Source organism: Octodon degus, unplaced genomic scaffold (assembly GCF_000260255.1).
Source record: "Octodon degus isolate 3935 unplaced genomic scaffold, OctDeg1.0 scaffold00016, whole genome shotgun sequence".
Lineage (NCBI taxonomy): Eukaryota > Metazoa > Chordata > Mammalia > Rodentia > Octodontidae > Octodon > Octodon degus.
The window spans coordinates 12,734,910-12,745,621 of record NW_004524592.1 but is presented as its reverse complement, the minus strand read 5'-3'; the positions used below and the strand labels follow the sequence as shown (position 1 = coordinate 12,745,621).

At 37.0% G+C, this 10,712-nt stretch overlaps 1 protein-coding gene and 1 pseudogene across 1 annotated transcript in view; one reads left to right on the top strand and one right to left on the bottom strand.

Moving 5' to 3' along the window:
- Nucleotides 1–10,712, top strand: part of Pard3b (par-3 family cell polarity regulator beta) — a 1,028,738-nt gene that overhangs the window by 58,948 nt on the left and 959,078 nt on the right. The gene's annotated exons all lie outside the window — the stretch shown is intronic.
- LOC101570202 lies at nt 8,193–9,833 on the bottom strand (annotated as a pseudogene).

Below are 10,712 nucleotides of genomic sequence, written 5' to 3'. Positions count from 1 at the left end.
ACTGAGCCATCTCCCTGGCTTTTCTTTTTATATCATTTATATTACTCTTTCTCTCTCATTGATACCTATTAGTCTCACATTGTTCACCTTTGCATCATCTTTCAGGTGATGAATTATTTTTTCCTGTATCCTAGTTGTTTTTAAGATATATTTTCTTACCTTTCACTAGCTGCAATGGTGTCTTCAAGATCTGAAACTCTATCTTCACTTTCACTCAAGAGGTTTTGTAAGGTTCTAATATTTTAAGTTCCTCTATATCTCTTTTACTGTGCTTCTTGCTTTCTCTTTCTTCCCTGTATTGCTTAGTCAAGGAATCTCTCCTTTTTCTAATCTCCTCTATCATGTTATCAGTGTCTTCTTGAGAAGCAGTTATTATTTCTTTTACTATAGAGATTATTTCTCATCTGATTTCTTCTGTACGTTTTTGAATTTTAATCTTTACTTGAGATGCTATTAATTCAGAGATTTTTTTATTATTCATTTAGGAGGTTATTTCTGATTTGAGTTCCTCTATGCCTTTATGCTATTGTTTCTTTACTTCTGATGCTATTGATTCAGATATTTCAGCTGTGTGGTTCTTAATTTCTTCTGTGATAGTGTCCTCTGCCCTTGCTTTGGGTGGGCTTGAGGCATGAGATTCCAGTTTGCTCCTTCTCTTTGTCATTTTGTATAGCACTGTCTTCTTACCTTTTTGTAGAGGTTTGGTGCATTTATAACCGTAGCACCTACTAATATTCTGGTGCAGATCTATAAGTTTGAATTCATCCAGTTGTGCCTGGGTTGGGTCTGGCTCCTGTGCTCAGCTCCTTCCTGTACCCTTGGGAGTGTACTGTTTTGCCCCTCTGGCAAGATGTTCTTGTCCTAGATTAGCTTTTTGTTTCTGACCCCTAGCGTCTCTGCAGGGATTTCAGCTGCAGACTTTCACCCCAGGCCTGTAAGCCAGGCCTGTGCTGGGTCTGGAGGTTTTGAGTGGGCGCTGTGGAGTGGGGAAGCTCTACCACGTACTTCCTGGGCCTTGACTTGGGCTGGTTCTGGAGAGGTGGAGGGGTCCTGAGAGTGTGGTGGAAAATGTCACTCCTGTGGCAGGCCTAGGCTCAATCTGGAGGGTGGAGGCATTCCAAGAGAGTGGAAAAAGGTCTCACTTACGTGGTGGGCCTGGGCTGGATCCGGAGAGTTGCCGGAGGCTCAGGGGAGCAGGAAAGTTCTCCCACACACTCTCTGGGCCTTGGCTTGGGTTTGTTCTGGAATGGTGGAAGGTTCCTGAGAACCTGGCTGGAAGTCTCACTCATGTCGCATCCCCATGCTGGATCCTAGGGGTAGAAGGGTCTTGAGAGCACAGAGGAAGTTCTCACACGATGGGTGTGGGCTGGATTGGGAGAGGTCCAGTGGACACGGGAGCAGGGAAGCTCTCCCTCACATGCTCCAGACCTGGGCATGGGCTCTTTTCCTTATTTATAACTTGATATTCTGAGAATGGCAAAATCACTCTTCAGTTTCTCCATATATACTGTTTTTTCATTTGTAGTACGCACTACAGTGTAGTTTAAATTTTGCTAATATGAACCCCTGTAAAAGACAAATATGCTAGCTAATGTTTGCATACTTAAATGTATTCTTTTACACTCTAATAACACACGACTAGACAAAAATTACCCCAAAGCCTCTGAACATTATCCCATGTTCCTGTTTTTGTGTTTCTCTTGTCATTTTAATGATTCTTTGTATCAAAATTTAAGTAAGTTCCTTGCCCTTTCTGCAGTTGATCTATGAGAACTAATAAATTCTTTAATTTGTGTACATTAATTTGAATTTCTGTGAGTTGTAACCAAACTGTCCTGACAGAAGAAGTGTATTGACTTTAGTCATCTTCTATTCCACAAGAAATAGTAGGGTGAACCTCTCCTGTCTCAAGGAAATAGTTTTAAAAAAGGAAAACTAGATAAAATGAGTTTGTGCATGTAAGTACTCCAAATTATTGGAGAACACTCCATTATAGTATCTAGCTATTGCTATCATATCAAATTATAGGAAATGAAAGCCCTGATAAGTTCATTTATCAGTGTAATTTACAAACACACACACAAAACCTCAGAATGAACTCTCAGCACAGCAAGTCATCAGTGTCTATAAACTAATCACCTTGCTTGTGGGTTCACCATTCACTCTCTAGTTTGACAATATGTTATAGTGATACGCTATAATTTTCATTTTAAGTTATCCAGCAGAATTGATACTACATTTAATGGATGAATGGCTTCTGTGTTACAATTAGAGATATCCTAAGCAATGAGAGGTGACAAATTATCTTTTAAAAACAAAATTACAGGACACTCAAAAGAGCCAGCCTTTAAAGGCTTACCAACAAGGCATCCTTGAAATGAATATAGAGCATGATTTACTAATCTCTGCTAAGCTATTGGAACAGAGGTTATAGTTGCTTTTAAGAATATCATTTTTTAGAAATCCGAGTGTTCAGAGATCAAGTATGAATAACTACTTCTGAGATAATAAAATAATTAAGATAGATTAGTAGTTAACACCCACTCATTTTTTAAACTTCAACTTATGAGATACTTATTAAAGTTGTGTCTTTAATCCTGTTAAAGTTTAATTCCTTCTGACACTGAAATTTTTAAGGACAATTTCTTTTCAAATGCAATTTTGAAAATCATCCATTTTACCAATGAATGGATTATTTTTCCTATAGATTTTACAAGACAAGAGTTTTTATTGTCATTTTTAAAAAATCTGCTTTTTAAGCTATTTAAGTTCATTCAACTTTTTTTTTTTTCTGAAGCAGATGCTGTTTTTCTTTTCCTTTCTGCTGCTGTTGACTATAAAACTGAGTATTTCTGGCATTTGATTAATTAAATCATAAATTTTAACCCAGACTACTTTGTTTTGTAACCAAACTTTAGTGCCAAACAGATGGGAAGACCTTAGTCGTAGTCCCGAGTTTGAAATTTGGAAGACATTTTAGAGAAGTTGGTCTTCTGCGACAGATAAAAATTTCTGGAACACTCAATTAGTCACAGCCCACTTGGGACTCTTCAGTAATTATTTTGTCTCTTTTGGTTTGATCCAAAGACCTACAAGATTGTAGATTTTATAACATTGTCTCAAATAGCATTTCAGGTGTGTTTTTCCAGTACATCTTCAGTGTTGTACCCTAATCCACACCTCCTGTAGAATCTGGTTTTCATTCTCCTCTGGACTTTACAACTTTGATGCTGACCGTTTATATTGACTCCCTTGTCCCTTGGCTTCTAGGCACATTTCTGAGTCCTCTGTGACTCTTCCTCTTTTAGGTTAGGTCCCATATGCTAAGCTGTCCCTTCATATTCTACAGTATTGACTTACATGTCACCCATCATATAGCTTGTAATCTTCTGCCTGTTCTACTAATGTTATTCCTCACTGTTGTGCATCAGATTGAGTTGTGATTTAGTTGAAAGAACCTCAATTCTAGCATAGTCATGCTCTGTCAGAGGCACTGGGACCATGGTTTTGTATTTCTAGTAAACACCACAAAAATTTCTTATGCATAGTGATTTTTAATATTGCTCACTAAAGTGATTACTTAAAAGACAGGGACCAGGTCTTGTGTTTTACTCCAACTGATTCACATCCATAAGGTGATCAATTAATGTTTGTCAGATACATGCTAAACAGTATATGGAGGCCAAAATCATGCCTGAGAGGTAATCATTTCTTCAGCCTGGTTGCTTTTAGCCCATTTATGCTTAGCATTAAATTAAACGTGCATTGCCTTGCTGCTTAGAATGTGGTCCACACTCCAGCAGTGTGAACATCACCCAGAAAGGTAGGAACTCTAGCTCCACTTTGAACTTACTAAATTTGAATCTGTATTGTAATAAGAACACTAGTGATCTTTATTCAATTCAGAGTTTGAGAACCACTGGCGTGGAAGGCCAGGGCTACAAAGCCTTCTTGGCATGTAGTAGATGAGATGTTAGTCTGTAGGAAAGGAGGGACTCTTTGATGAAAACATGACACTTCAGTCATTAAAGAGTCTGCTTTGAGAGGTTGTGGCCTTTGAAGGGAAAGCAATATGTAACATTGTAATGTGTTGGCAAGAACCATGTATAGGTAAGGTTACTGCTAACTTTATATTAGTATAGACTGATAAAGAGTATTGGGAGATATTCCCTTTTTATTCCTCAGGATTTTCCAGAGTGGACTATACATCTTATTCTCTTAATTATTGTATAGTGATCATAGTAGCGACTGCAGGCTAAATGAGGTAATCTGAGATTTGAAAGTTTAAAGTCAGTACCTTTGTGTAAAACCCAAACATTATTTAACTTTGTTGGAAATGGATTCAATGGAACCTGAGACTTAGATATAAAGATCTGAGACATTTTGGTTTAATATTAAAATATTTCTAATTTTTAAGACCAATCTATGCCATCATGAGTAAGTAATTAAAAATTGTTAATGACTTCCATAGGGTTTTCCTTTTAATTAAATCTTGCAAATGCTAAGTAATAAAATGCCATCCAAGGCTATTTTTCTTCCATTAAAAACTTTCATCCATTTCGTTTTTGCTGTTGCTTATCTCTGCTACGGGAACATGTGACAGTCTTTCCTTGGTTTCATTTTTTGCGGTTTTGGAGTCTGATGGAGTTGTTGGAAAATGGAGAGCCGGAATAATGACTTTAGGGGTAAAGGAATGAGTGGTCGGTTGCACTATTTAAATTGTTGTACTAGTATTGAATGAACAGTGAGAGTTGCAGTAATTCCTGTCACCTGCAGGCACCTGAACAAGTAGCCATGGAGAGCCATATTGGCATCCAATCACAGAACTTCAGGGTAATGAAGGCATTAGGAGAGAGAGTCAGGTAGAGTGCAGAAGAGATAGCAGGACGTCAGATCCCTAGAGCAGCAACAGCGCAGATGTGGCTGCACGTTCATCTGTCAGTCTCTGGCAGTCAGGAAGCCACAGCTTTTGCTAAGGGGTGTAGTTCTTAGTATGTCTGCTCCACGTCCATGGTGATTGGCATCTGTGATAACAGTTCTGCTGAATCATCTCAGACACATTGAATTTGTATGGATTGCATGCCTTTTGATGTGAATGTGAATGTTCTAATTATGGATCTTTGGTTTCAAAAAGCAGTCACACACATTAGTTTATGATAAGTTTTTGTAATGATATACAGACATTTCAGAGAACTTGAGGGTAGGAAGGCAGGCATCATGAGAAATGAAAGCAGGAAAGAGAAGGTTATCAAGAAAGAATTATTCGCTAAGGATTTTCTTATTCTTTGCTCTCAGTCTTAGTATGAGAGTGGTTGGGAGTGGCAACTGTAGGTCTTCTCTATCATTTTTTATTTCTTCTTTCCATTGGTTAGTTTTCATTGTTTACTGACCTTATACATGGACTCCATCCTTAACATTGTCATGACTTAACAAATTCAACATCCATTATTGACTGGCAACAGTTTCTTATGTTATGGAACAAGAGTACTAGTTTTTCTAACATTACCTTTATGAATTATGCCATATCTCCTTGCTGCCTTTGAGAGGTGTGCATCCCTGGACAGTGAGATGTGTTGAGTTTTAGGTAAGCCATATAACAGGTAGATCTTCCTCCTTCAGAGACTGCAAATGAATCGGGCAGTACGATAGATACATATTGTCTATATTTTATTCTCAAATACTCAGGCCACATTTGTACAATACTTATACTTTTTAAGACACATGTGTTTGGATTTACAACTATGAGTAAAATATACCTTAGGAGAATTTATAGTCCAGTACAGAGACAATACTGTAGTTAATTAACCAAAACATTTTAATTTTTTCTTTTAAAAATAGAACCTGTTTATGATTGTATTTTATAATGTTGGATTTCATAATACTGTCTGGCTTCATTTTGTAAAACCATAGTCCTTATGAAACTTCTAAAGAGCATGTCTTATGGATCATTTTAGTTGAAAGTATTTTGTTTATAATAATTATAATGCAGCAGTTATTTCCCAGCAAGCAAAAATGATAGATAATATTTGTAGACTGAAGTGTACTATCAAAGACTACTGGATAAGAAAACAATTGAATTAGGGCCATGTGCCTTCAAATGCTTGTCGGTTCATTTTTTAAATTAAAGCAGATATTTGAATAGGCAGAAAATATGAGTGATGAAATCTTTGATCAGCTTATTAGTAGATATCTTTAAAGTGTAAATTAGCTGCTAATTTAATTCACTGTAATACTAAGTGAAATAATGTTTTTACTTAAAATTTGTGATTTTAATAAAAATATGCAGATTCTTAACCACATATAATCTGGGGTGGGTTTTTTGGTGCCTTTTCACAGTTCTTATATGACACCAAACTTTAATCATTGAAACATTTTTGTCCATTATTTTCACTTACATTAAAATAGCTAAAGAAAAATAGTATTACTGATACTGTTGTCTTTATATGACCGTGAGTTTCAGAATGATATATATGTTTTAATTGTGCTCGAGGGTGATATAAATGTCTTAGTTTTTCATAGAAATTGATGTAGATTACAGGAAATAAGTAACTACTTGAAACTTTATTATGAGTACTATATGAAAACAGTGGGCTACCACATGAAGATAGAGAATTACTTTCTTAGAACACCTTGTACCACGAAGTGGGACATAAATGTTAGAGACCCCTCTTTGTCTATTGATGCTATTAAAGCAGGAGATGTTATGTTGGGTCATCCTCTGCTGAATGTGGGAATGGGTCTGTGTGGTTACTGCACTGGTAAGTTACCTTGATCTGCCTGTGCTCGTCAAGTGGGATTGTAGATTCACCAGTCCATCTTTACTGATACTGTTTTGGCAGGTAAGGAAATGGTTGCACCTTTTGCTACTTTAGTAGCAGGGGACCACATTCCTTACTTATTCTCTGTTTATGTTTCTTTATTGATAGGGAGAATGAGCCCCATTCTGGGCTCTGTTTATGTGAGATGGAGAGCAGGTACTCATGTTCTCCACTACAGGCAGTGTTCACTGGTCTGGAAAACCTGCTAGTACCAGATTAACTAGGCCACCTGCTTGCTACCAAGTGAGAAGTCCAGGTCGGATCCTCTTGCCCAGCAAAGTGGGAAGCAACCAAGGTGCTTGCTGGAAAAGGGTTGCTAATGTCAAAAAAGCTTTTTATCCTGGCCTGTCCTCTTGCTTGCATGGTTCTTTGGCCAAAAATGGCATGTTTTTCTTGTGGTTTCCTTGTCCTTGTTTCTTTGGCTTTGGAAGAAGTCTTGGATGGAGAGACAACCCAGAGAATTCACTACCTTGTCTTTTTCATGATTTGAGTTCTCTAACTGGTCTGTGTTCCTTATCTCACTTTTATATTCTTAGGACTATTTGTTGTGTTATGTGTCCAGGATTTTTCTACTTGGCAAAAGCAGGGAGATATGAATCTGCTCATCTTGTTAAGAACCAACAATAGGACCATTCTAATTTTTTGTTTTAATTCTTTAGCCAAGGACACATTACTGTTCTTTTGGATATGCTTAATCATCTCTCAGTTTTAGAATAAACATTCCTTCTACAGAGTGTCTTGGAGATGCTTTCTTTAAATTTTGATGTAAATTAAATACTAAAATAAATTAATATAAATTTTCATTCTTTATTCTAGTTCTTTTCCTTCCTTAAAGTTACCAGTTTTTAATACTGCCTTGTCTTTCCCTCTGGATGAAAGCTGTTTTGAGTATAAAGCTCATGTTTTTGTATTGTTTTAACTAGGCTGTCTTGTTTAGATTTGCAGAAAAATTGGCAAGCATATAACGTAGTTTGAAGCTCATTGACTTTTATGCTTAACCATTTTGATATGAGAATTCTGTCCTGAATTGGTCAAGCTAGAACTTGTCACAGTCATTTGCCTTGTAACTTGCTATCCTTTCAGCCAAAACAGTTTGGTATTCCGCATTTTGGTATTCATTTGACCTTCCAGAACAAACTAACCAGGAGTACCAAGGTGCTACTACACTCTGGTTGGTAAAGTTGTTTCCCATATAGTTACTTGTGAACAATCACAATCCTGCTGTATACTTTATTTTAGGAGCAATTAGGTAAATTCATGGTGGGTGGTAACAGCCAGGCTTCTCACGGTTTATTTATTTATTTATTTATTTTTTTTTTTACTTTTTAATACTATGCTTTTATTTTATTATAGTTCAGCCATTTTAAAGGATTCCCTTCACTTTGGATATTTGATAAAATTCATTCTATTTTTAGCAAATGGTATGTTTTCTCATAGAACATCAAGCTGCTTCTTCAGCAAACTGATGTGTAAAGTCAAGATGGGTTTAATTTGTGCCACTTGGTAACAACCTTTTCTGGATTTGTAATTATCTCTTTCCACTGGTTGACTGCTTCAATGCTGTTACTATCTTCACTCATCCAAACCTGGTCTACAAAGTGTTTGCTTCTGACAGTGCTTCGACTATAAAGTTTAAAGAGAAAAACAATGTCTTTTTCATTCTGTATAAGTGGAAAAATCATAGTCTCTCCCCAGTTTACTCTTCCATTGGAGGCCTTCAGTGAGCGCGTCTTCTTCTTATAAATCAGTTCTCCTGAGCTAAACATTCCCACCTTCACAAAAAAACTCAAAGTCAGAGGTGTTGAGCTTGGAAGACATTGTGCCTCAAGGATTTGCAGCTGGATCCTGCTATTTACTGCTTGAAAACAGGTTACCAGTTCAAGTTCTGCATTACAAACAGAAAATTTTGAAGGTATTATATCCAAAGAGTAACCCATTTCCTGTGTGCTAAGTGTTCTGAGTGTTAAGGAGCATTGTCCAATAGTTTTCTTCTTAAATACAAGCCTCACAGTTTGTAGATGTTGTAGTTTAATAGCAAATACAAAAGTTTCCATAAATTCAATAGCACTGGAACCTTCCTTGGCTGAAGATTTGAAATGCACTGGTTTGGGTAATGTTAGTATTCCTTTTATAGAAATACTGGGAGTATCTCCACAACTAGAGGGCCAACTTAAATCTCTGCACCATAAAACTGTGATCCAGATCTGCTCCACTGAAGAATTATAAAACAATTTCACATTCAATCTTCCAAAATCTCTTTCATCTCCTGATAGAGTAATTGTATCTGGGCTTCTGTTACTCCCCTGAGAATTTTTTCTTGAAGAAGAACTACTGGTTACACTGGATCATGATTCGTGTCTCTGTATGAATTGCTGAGATGAACTTGTAAGATCAAACATAGATTTGCTTAGCCCAGGGGAGCCAGGTAGTTTACTGGTCCTTAAATCACAAACTGATCCATATAGTCTTGTTGCTTCTGAATGAGGAAAACGTTTCCGACTCAAATCAGGTGAAAAGTGCTGATACATGTAGAATGGATTATATATATCATAGCTGGGCCCATGTTGGGAAAGACTGGAAAGTTCTGCTTTTCAATCTCCAAAAGATGCCCGAGCAGATCCTTCAAGTTCTTCCAGATGGGAGGATATTCCTTGTGTCTTGGGCTGAATATACGATAACCTAAACTTGGGCACCACAAATGGCACATCTTTTCCATCACATGGCAATTTGGAAAGCAAATAATCCTTACTACAGCCAATCTGAGACTTTACAGGAACAGGAGTCAATGGAGGTACAGAAACAGTAGTATTTTGGATATTTGATATTGTGACTTAAAGTCTCTTTCCATAGATAACTCATGTTTTCCTGTTTCACCATAGAAACATCCTCTACAGCAACTCTTTATAAATTCTGCTGCCATTACATTCAATTTCCAATATTCAACAAAATATAAAAACTTACAATTTTTATTATTAACCTTGTCTTTTAGGTTTTTTTAAAAAAGAAGTTCCAGTCTTGTAATTTTAACTATAAACACTTAAGTAATATCTTTAAAATATGCAGGAGGACAGAGGATTTAACTTCAAGAGGTTCTCACTGCCCCAGGCTTTGGGCGCTGTACCTTCTCCTGCACAGAACTACCTGGGCTCAGCCTGCGCCTAGTGAGGCCCCGCCCGGGGTACCCGCCCCTCGGGAACACCCCTTCTCACTGTTAAGAGTGGGAGTTTCTAGATAAACAAAGGCAAAAAGCTAAAAGGAGCTATGTACTAGGAAATTAGAGTTGGAGGCATGATCCGAACTCTACTTTAGAGTTTATTATCTTTTTTTAAAACTTCTCAATGTCCACTGCCCAGTAACAACAGATAGCACATACATTCAGTCAGTATTTGTGTCAGTTTTTAAAGTAACAACAATCTATCTCTCTTTTTTATTATTTTATTTTTATTTTTTATGAATTTGGTACAAGCCTCACTACATAGCTTGGACTCAGTGATCCTTCTGTTTTCAGCTCCCCAGTGCTGGGATTATCGGCGTGTCCCACCAGGCCTAGTCTTGGTGACCAGCTCAGCATGCCAGGGGAGGGACCAGTACGGCATGTGGTGCAGGGGATTGAACCCCAGTTCTTGTGACAGCCTAAGTAGATGCTTAATCTGCTGCATTATCTTATTGCCCCCTTTTTTTATTAAAAAAAAAAAGCATACAAAATGGTAAAAATAAAACAAAACCAAAAAAAAGCATTAGAAACAATAGAGAATTTCACTAACAAATAATGGGAATTCAACAATGGTAATTCTATTACATAACATTATCTTCAAATTAGTGGGTTAGATTACCAGATATAAACATGCAAAATTGGTAAAAAGTAAAATTATAAGAAATTCAAGAGGGGGTCAG